At 43.2% G+C, this 9,976-nt stretch overlaps 4 non-coding genes across 4 annotated transcripts; all 4 read left to right on the forward strand.

Moving 5' to 3' along the window:
- The first annotated feature begins 872 nt into the window (after positions 1–872).
- Positions 873–944, forward strand: trnag-ucc (transfer RNA glycine (anticodon UCC)). Its single transcript has one exon. It is a non-coding gene; the product is annotated as a tRNA-Gly (tRNA).
- Positions 945–1,852: 908 nt separating this feature from the next.
- trnas-aga (transfer RNA serine (anticodon AGA)) lies at positions 1,853–1,934 on the forward strand. Its single transcript has one exon. It is a non-coding gene; the product is annotated as a tRNA-Ser (tRNA).
- Positions 1,935–3,287: 1,353 nt separating this feature from the next.
- Positions 3,288–3,359, forward strand: trnag-ucc (transfer RNA glycine (anticodon UCC)). The gene has a single exon. It is a non-coding gene; the product is annotated as a tRNA-Gly (tRNA).
- Positions 3,360–4,267: 908 nt separating this feature from the next.
- trnas-aga (transfer RNA serine (anticodon AGA)) lies at positions 4,268–4,349 on the forward strand. The gene has a single exon. It is a non-coding gene; the product is annotated as a tRNA-Ser (tRNA).
- Positions 4,350–9,976: the final 5,627 nt, after the last annotated feature.

Consider the following 9,976-nt stretch of genomic DNA (forward strand, 5'->3'; position numbering starts at 1 on the left):
GAGTGGCCACAGACCCACTATGCCGGCCTTTGTACACTCTCTCCATCTAATGATAGAGAGGAAGGATACATTCACTACTTCTAGCCTCCACTATTCAAATTCAGTATTTTCACAGTGTCCTAAAAGCTTCCTGAAAAGCCTTTACACTGTTTTCCAAAACGCTGCATCCAGAGCACAGTCAGGGCCTGGAAGGACAGAGTAGATTTCCCCCATATGGACTTCTCTCTTCATTGGCTCCCAATTAAATCCCAAATAAAAATCCAAATACTTGCCCTCACACACAAGGTCTTGAATAATCACCACCAATTTTGTCTACAAGATCTCACAGTGCCATATCATCCCAACAGAGTGCTTTGCTCTCAGACTGCTGGCTTCCGAGGGGATTTTAAAGTGCAATGGAAGGCAGAGCCATCACTTTTCAGGCCCCTCTCTGTGGAACCAGCTCCCACTTTGTATTCGGGACACAGACACTTGCTCTCATTTTTGAATTAAGCGTAAAACCTTTTTGCCAAAGTCCAATAACTTGAAAGAGGAGCCAAAGACGTCCTCGTCCCAGATTCGTCCCAAGACAGATTCACACCTATTCTCACCTTGTCTGCTGTGACCTGAAGAACTCGCGTGACCATTGCGACTCTCAAGGTGCTAAAAATCACGCAAGAGTTTAAATGCGTGAGAGGCCACACTTGAGTAGCAAAGAAGCTTTGCTGATGAGATTAAATGTGCAGTTGCATGAAAGCACTAGTCTTTTTAGTGATCTACCTTTTGACCAGTTTAGAACCTGACAAGCGAGTAATCACAATGCCCACCTTGTTAATTGTCCTGAAAATCTGTATAAGCCGGACAATGAATCAGTGATGTTGCAGTCTTTCACAGCGATGGTGGTATAGTGGCGAGCATAGCTGCCTTCCAAGCAGTTGACCCGGGTTCGATTCCCGGCCATCGCAGTTGCCACTCGCAGGGCTGTTCAAGCGTGTGGGCTGCGTGTTGTTTTACACTAAAAACGTTCTCCGCTCTTTCTGCAAATGCTTACAATGTCAGGCCAGGTGCATTCTTCATCGGCCTCGCTGCTACCGTTTGCTGTGAAAAGACACTGTTCAAACAGGCTTTGAGTTCTCATCACTTCATACCTCTACCTTCTTACATGAAACTGGGATTGGACACGCTACTTCTTCATAAAGACACCCAGTCCCACTTTAAATATTGTGCTGAATGTTTGGAATGAAGATAACATTTTACTAACCATGTACTGATCAGCTCTTTGCGGTGGCAAAATCATCAGCTGTGTGTGTTACTGTTCATGCAAACAAGCAAGCTAATGTCAGCCAGCTAGCTTCAACCGCAGCTGTGCTGCACCAATCTCACGGAACTGCAAAACCACAAGCTTTCGCACCAAAGTCATGCAGCTACCGCATTTACAATCCAGCGTGGCCGTTGTTGTGCACATCCTACTTGAAAGATGTGTGGCGTAGGACTTGGAAGACGTATGTCTTTTAATAATAATAATAATAATGGATTGGATTTATATAGCGCTTTTCAAGGCACCCAAAGCGCTTTACAATACCACTATTCATTCACTCTCGCATTCACACACTGGTGGAGGCAGCTACAGTTGTAGCCACAGCTGCCCTGGGGCAGACTGACAGAAGCGAGGCTGCCATATCGCGCTATCGGCCCCTCTGGCCAACACCAGTAGGCAAGTAGGGTAAAGTGTCTTGCCCAAGGACACAACGACCAGGACAGAGAGCCCAGGGATCGCACCGGCGACCTTCCGGTTACAGATGCGATTCCTAACCCCCTGAGCCACGATCACCCTATATGTAGTTTCAAGTATGTAGTTGCACAGCCCAATGTGGTTGTTGTGGCCGAGCGGTCAAGGCGATGGACTAGAAATCCATTGGGGTCTCCCCGCACAGGTTCGAATCCTGTCGACAACGGTCAGCTTTTTTGCGGCAGTCCTGACGTTGATTTGAGAAGAAGGCATGGAGATCACCTGAGAAGGTGCCAGGAGAAAGAGCCAGGCCTTTGCTTGTGAAAATAGAGCACGCAGAAGCAATGGACCCAGCTATGTCCTGACAAAATTAGGCACATATTCAGTAAACATGGCATCCTTCAATTGCTCTCTTAGCCACCCCACACGTGCCCCGTGTAGTCGTCCAGGATCCAGTCTGAGTACCGCCAATGACTCATGCGTCTGACAAATGCTCATTGCTTTGCAAGAGGATCGGGATTGGAGGCACAGCGGATTTCACCGGGAATGGGACAACAGCAGAAATAGCTTCAAACATTACTGCATGAAAAGCACAAGGAGTGGACACATTTCCTTGTTTGGAACACTGCTTTTCACTACAGCTCTTTGCATGTAAAAACGTTGCTCTTCTCCACAGCTGGCTGACAGACACGCAAAAGCGCAAGCAAGAGTGGCCACAGACCCACTATGCCGGCCTTTGTACACTCTCTCCATCTAATGATAGAGAGGAAGGATATATTCACTACTTCTAGCCTCCACTATTCAAATTCAGTATTTTCACAGTGTCCTAAAAGCTTCCTGAAAAGCCTTTACACTGTTTTCCAAAACGCTGCATCCAGAGCACAGTCAGGGACTGGAAGGACAGAGTAGATTTCCCCCATATGGACTTCTCTCTTCATTGGCTCCCAATTAAATCCCAAATAAAAATCCAAATACTTGCCCTCACACACAAGGTCTTGAATAATCACCACCAATTTTGTCTACAAGATCTCACAGTGCCATATCATCCCAACAGAGTGCTTTGCTCTCAGACTGCTGGCTTCCGAGGGGATTTTAAAGTGCAATGGAAGGCAGAGCCATCACTTTTCAGGCCCCTCTCTGTGGAACCAGCTCCCACTTTGTATTCGGGACACAGACACTTGCTCTCATTTTTGAATTAAGCGTAAAACCTTTTTGCCAAAGTCCAATAACTTGAAAGAGGAGCCAAAGACGTCCTCGTCCCAGATTCGTCCCAAGACAGATTCACACCTATTCTCACCTTGTCTGCTGTGACCTGAAGAACTCGCGTGACCATTGCGACTCTCAAGGTGCTAAAAATCACGCAAGAGTTTAAATGCGTGAGAGGCCACACTTGAGTAGCAAAGAAGCTTTGCTGATGAGATTAAATGTGCAGTTGCATGAAAGCACTAGTCTTTTTAGTGATCTACCTTTTGACCAGTTTAGAACCTGACAAGCGAGTAATCACAATGCCCACCTTGTTAATTGTCCTGAAAATCTGTATAAGCCGGACAATGAATCAGTGATGTTGCAGTCTTTCACAGCGATGGTGGTATAGTGGCGCGCATAGCTGCCTTCCAAGCAGTTGACCCGGGTTCGATTCCCGGCCATCGCAGTTGCCACTCGCAGGGCTGTTCAAGCGTGTAGGCTGCGTGTTGTTTTACACTAAAAACGTTCTCCGCTCTTTCTGCAAATGCTTACAATGTCAGGCCAGGTGCATTCTTCATCGGCCTCGCTGCTACCGTTTGCTGTGGAAAGACACTGTTCAAACAGGCTTTGAGTTCTCATCACTTCATACCTCTACCTTCTTACATGAAACTGGGATTGGACACGCTACTTCTTCATAAAGACACCCAGTCCCACTTTAAATATTGTGCTGAATGTTTGGAATGAAGATAACATTTTACTAACCATGTACTGATCAGCTCTTTGCGGTGGCAAAATCATCAGCTGTGTGTGTTACTGTTCATGCAAACAAGCAAGCTAATGTCAGCCAGCTAGCTTCAACCGCAGCTGTGCTGCACCAATCTCACGGAACTGCAAAACCACAAGCTTTCGCACCAAAGTCATGCAGCTACCGCATTTACAATCCAGCGTGGCCGTTGTTGTGCACATCCTACTTGAAAGATGTGTGGCGTAGGACTTGGAAGACGTATGTCTTTCAATAATAATAATAATAATGGATTGGATTTATATAGCGCTTTTCAAGGCACCCAAAGCGCTTTACAATACCACTATTCATTCACTCTCGCATTCACACACTGGTGGAGGCAGCTACAGTTGTAGCCACAGCTGCCCTGGGGCAGACTGACAGAAGCGAGGCTGCCATATCGCGCTATCGGCCCCTCTGGCCAACACCAGTAGGCAAGTAGGGTAAAGTGTCTTGCCCAAGGACACAACGACCAGGACAGAGAGCCCAGGGATCGCACCGGCGACCTTCCGGTTACAGATGCGATTCCTAACCCCCTGAGCCACGATCACCCTATATGTAGTTTCAAGTATGTAGTTGCACAGCCCAATGTGGTTGTTGTGGCCGAGCGGTCAAGGCGATGGACTAGAAATCCATTGGGGTCTCCCCGCACAGGTTCGAATCCTGTTGACAACGGTCAGCTTTTTTGCGGCAGTCCTGACGTTGATTTGAGAAGAAGGCATGGAGATCACCTGAGAAGGTGCCAGGAGAAAGAGCCAGGCCTTTGCTTGTGAAAATAGAGCACGCAGAAGCAATGGACCCAGCTATGTCCTGACAAAATTAGGCACATATTCAGTAAACATGGCATCCTTCAATTGCTCTCTTAGCCACCCCACACGTGCCCCCGTGTAGTTGTTATTTTCTATTTTCTTCTGATTTTGTATTAGTTGTTAGGATTTGGTTCTGGTGTTCAGTGTTTTATTATCCCTATCTGTGTTCTTCCCCCTTGTGCCTTGTCCGTGTCCCTGAGTTTGTGTTTGTAAAACAGTTTGTGAGTTTTCTGTTTTACTTTGAAGTTCTGTGTTTCGTCGTGTCTAATTAGGTTCAGCTGTGTTCCCCTCTGGTGTGTCATTCCTTCATTACCTTGTGTGTATTTATAGTGTGTGCCTGCCTGTGTTCCTCGTCACTCTGTGTGATTTGGTATTCCCCATTTCTATCTACTTTCCTTTCTCCGTGTCTTTCCTGCATGACTCCCCGCGTCCTTATGGTTTCAGGTAGTGATGGCCAAATGAAGCTTTCTGAAGCTTGTATTGAAAAACGGTTCATTAACTCAAAGCTTTTCAACACAGTCCTCTCTGGTGACATCTGGTGGCCAAAAATATGAAGAGCAGCTTGAATCTACAAAATAAAACCAACTGCTTCATTATGATTGCTCACTCTACAGAGTGGAATTCTGTCTGATATTGGGCCACCGTTGTGTTGCTTTATACATGTATTTTTTGGGGTGACAAAAATGTTGTTTATTACTTTAATAAATAATTTTGACCAGTAAACTTTCCTTGTTTAAGTATGCACCGTGGTTTGGTCTTTCTTTGCTTGTGACTTCTTGATGTTGGTACATACAATAATTGAAAAATACCACGTTACATATACCGTATTTCCCGGACTACAAAGCGCACCTGAATATTAGCCGCACAAGCTAAAATCAGGGGAAAATCCTGTTTTGTACATACATTAGCCGCACCTGACTAAAAGCCGCAGGTGTTTCAATGTTGACTTATCATATGTAAGAGAATATGCACAAAGCGAATTGTCAGGAAAGAGATGGCTGTTTGGAGACACACCCCTTTTATTAATATTTTGAAAAACAAGTTATGGGTACATATTTGCACATGTAGTACATAACAGTAGCCTACAGCACACCAGAAAAATAGATTCGGACTACCTTTTAGGCTCAGGTGCAGTGACACGGCTTTAACAAGAAGAAAAGTCAGTCATTCACCATCTTTCTTCTTCCTGCGCTCTAAAACCACCAAAGTCCTCTTCTCCAATGTCGGAAACGAACAGGCTCAGGATGGCTTTGTCATCCACTCTCCGCTTCTCTCCTTCGTTGTCACTTTCAAAACCAAAGATAATCCTCATTGTCATTGTCAGTGTCAGAGTCGAACACCCTCAGAAGGGCCGTGGCGGTGTCCTCCTCTCCATCATGCAGGAGTCCAGCCCTTCAAAATCCATTGGTGATCGTGGATGTTTTCGCACTTTTCCACGCTGTCAGAATCCACCGGTGGAGTTGGGCATAACTTGCTTTTCGCAAGTTTATCGCCGCTCGTCATCCACGCCTCCCGCTGAATGCGTAGCGCTACTTTGAAGTTTGTTTTTCGCGCTACTTCGTACGGCACTACGTTGCCTGGCGGACGGACATGTGACTAACATACCACTCTTGAACCCCGATCCTTCCGCCCGGCAACGTAGTGCCGTACAACAGCGGAACAAACAAAACAAATCGTCTTACGATATGACAAAAATCACGGACAATCCATAGAAAAGCCGCACCTGACTAAAAGCCGCAGGGTTCAAAGCTTGTGCAAAAAGTAGCGGCTTATAGCCCGACAATTACGGTAATATACATATAATAATGTACAACACATTATGGAGTATGCTTCTGCTGTGAGGTCCTGCCTCCATGTACTTATGCAGTTAATCGCTAGACAGGTGTATTTATAAATAATATTACATTAGGGAAATTTTCCTATACATATTTTTGACCTGGGGGTAGAATTGATTGTGAACTGGAAAGGGAAAGTGCTTATAAACTTGCAAATTAAAAACATGATGCATTTAAGGTAACCCTTTTCCATTTGTATTTAAGAAGAGAATTTGTTCCACTGTGCGATGGCCGAACCTGTTCCTTTTCATGGAGATAATTTCTCCTGCATTAAGGAAAATCCCTTCACATGGAACAGAAGAGGCTGGAGTGCAGAGAAACTGGTATAGATGCAGTTATACATTCTAACTGGGCCCCACAAACTATCAGCTAAAGAGAATAAATAAATTCAATTGCTGCACATTTTGCAGACTAACATTTTAAAATTATTTAAAACATAAAATATATATTTTTATAACATTAAATGTAAAGAGTCAAATAGAAGTCTTTCTAAAGTTATTTAATGATATTTATATTATGAAAAGCAGATTTTTGACATTTGAAGTTTTTCCTGTTGTCAGATAAAATAAACACACACAAAACAAAAGCAAACAACAAGAACACAAAGCTGGAAAACCCACCCTATTGACCAAAATGAACTCAAAATACTCTCACACAACAGAAACTCCTCTCTTCCTCGCTGGCTCCAAATCTCTCAATAGAAATATCAGTGGTTTGCTATCTGTAACCATCAAAACACTCCACAAATCCCGCGAATGGTTCACCTGCTTATAAACCACTGAATCAGATACCGAAGCAGTCACGTTCTAAATGAAGCTTCGGACGTCACTGATCACGTGACTCTGGCCAAACGAATCAAGCTTCGACACAGAGCTTCTGAAGCAGTGTGTCGATTTTTTTGACACAGGCACCGGAGCATCAGCTTCAAGTGGGCCATCACTAGTTTCAGGTTTGTTTACTAGTTTACCCAGTATAGGCTTTAGTTGCTCCCTGTTCCTCATTTCCTGTTTTGTACTGTGTTGTTGCATTTTGGATCCTTTTCTCACTTCACCACACGACTGCTGCCCCAGCGTGACAAGAACAGAGCCAAAAACCAAAGCGTTAGAAAACCACAACCAAAATACATCACAATAATAGAAAACAACGGTGGGTCAAAAGACCCAGGAGCATGTACAAACACTCCTCATTGTCCAGGTATGCTAGTACTAATCATTTGAATTGAACTGGACTTTTACTTTTGCTTTGTGAAGATGTTTTGCCTCCTGGACTATTGTAGACATTGTGTGTGCATCATATTCCAGTGAAATGTTTTTATCCATTATTAATCATTTTGGACTAAAGTGAGGAACTGACTCTTTTTTTTCAGTGTGAACAGCCCGACATCAGTTGGTTCAGAAGTGAATGTCTTGCTTTGTTACTTCTTGAAATTTACAGGAAAGAACGACGATGCTTTCAGACATACGAGAGGGAAAAAAAACTGAACACTGGTGCATTCAGGCAACAGTGCTTTACTTTTGGCAGATTCTTGTCTCCATGATAAGAAAGTCACATGTCACATGACTGTTTCACAATATTATCTTAATTAAAAAAATGTAATTTGTCCTTAGAGAACTGGACCTTTCCTGGGGGTTTCGCCTTCACAGCATTGCTGTGGTCATCTCTTTGCCTTGGCCTTCTCTGTCTGGTTCAGAATTTTCTCTGCAAGCAAAAAGGTGCTAACGTTTAGCAAACTCAAACTTTTTCCTTTCATGTGTATTGTTGTTCACTAATCAAAAAAACTCAATGGATCTTTCGTAACAGTTGTTCTGATCTTATCTTGACTTTGCCATACAATTTTTCAGAAGCCCTGCTTCCGAAAAATTTTCAACTTCATTTAGTGAAACTCAGCACATTGCAAGAGGTTTTATGACACCAACATTAGTTTTGAGTCAGCATCTGTAAGCAACTTACCAAGTTTTGAAATAGATCTTTAAACATTTAAAAATATTTAACACTTACATTTAAAAATGATTCTGCAGAAAATAATAATACTCTATATGTTTTTGAAGTTTCAATTCAAGTGATGAAAAAGACTGCCAAATGACTAATTAGACAGTATATATTGACTTGCTTCAGTGCATTCCAATACAAAAAGAAAAAGGAAAACTGCCGGCTTACATCCGAGTCACTTCTCACCTCTTTGCATTTCTCGCCTCCTTGCCTGTCTTCTGATCTGAAAAAGGAGAAAAACCATCAGTACAAACGGCTTATACATCAAAAGTTAATTCTTAATAAAGTGAAGGGAGAAGATTATTTTACCTTTCGTTTTATAGTACCAGATTAGAAGCACTACTAGTAGTACTACTACTACTACTATAGGAATGATAAGCCACACTGGAATGACTCTGTTGTCTGCAGATTGGAAGACAAAAATACATTTAAAACAACAGTACCTAGAGCCCACATGATGCTTGTTTGCTAATGTTTTTATTTTCCACAGATTTTACAGTTAATAACTTTAATACTTACCTTTAATACTGTCTAACTTGAGAAAGGTGTTTGTAATGTGTGTCTCCACAGCGTCACCGATTTCACACGTGTATGTTCCCTCCTGATCTGAGGATAAGTCCTGCAGTGTGAGGCTGCCTGACTCTGACACATCCTTTACATGCTGCTTCCACTCCTCTGAGACTGTGTAGCTGGCATCAGACCCAGTCCGACTCAGGATTATTTGACTGTGGTTGAATCTCCAGACAAGATCGGTTAGTGAAGAGTTTAAGTTGGAGCAGGGAATTGTTGTTGTTTCAGAGTAGGTACCCTTAACTGAAACTGAAAAACACAAGCAAAGACAAAAACAAAGCAAATTAACTGGAAGAAATCAGGGATTCGAGGAGCTTTACTGTCATTTGCATCACATGTTAATATGAGGTGGAACGAAATTATGGACACACGGTCCCGGAGTGAAAAGACGCAAAAAAATTTCTGTTTCTTCATTATTAAATCTAAAGTAATAAGTAATAAATAAAATGAAATGACAAGTAACAAAACAATACAATAAATATTACTATAAATACTACTATAACTAGAGTGCAACAACCTTAATACTAGTATGGAGTATGGGTATAGCATGTATGTATAATTAAAGGTGTAGATAAATACTTTAGCACCAAATGGGCATGATGACCAGCACTGATAAAGTGACGGTGTCAGTAAGTGTCAGTAGTGATTAAGGTGCTATAATAGCAGTTCTTGTCCATTTATGCATTCAGAAGTCTCACAGCTTCTGGAATGAAGCCGTTTCTTAGTCTGGTAGTTTTGCATTTGATGCTCCTCAGCCTCCTGCCTGAGGGGAGTGGGACAAAGAGTGTGTCTGCTGGGTGAGTGGGGTACTTAATCATACAGGTGGCCCTCTTCCTGCATTTGGATGTGTGTATGTCGAGGCTGCCTCCGACAACTCTCTGTGTAGCGTTCACCACCCTCTGTAGAGCTTTCCTCTCTGCCACAGTGCAGTGTCCATGCCACACGTTGATGCCAGAGCACAGAATACTCTCCACCACACATCTGTAAATGGACATGAGGACTGAGCGCTTCAGCCTCCTCAGGAAGTAGAGCCTCTGGTGAGCCTTCCTGATCACCTTTTTTTCCCGGGTGAGGTTGCTATCTAAGTATATACCCAGGA

Source organism: Diplotaxodon limnothrissa, linkage group LG9, assembly GCF_057381915.1.
Source record: "Diplotaxodon limnothrissa isolate DT_005_m linkage group LG9, D_limnothrissa_male_GT1.1, whole genome shotgun sequence".
NCBI classification, from domain to species: domain Eukaryota; kingdom Metazoa; phylum Chordata; class Actinopteri; order Cichliformes; family Cichlidae; genus Diplotaxodon; species Diplotaxodon limnothrissa.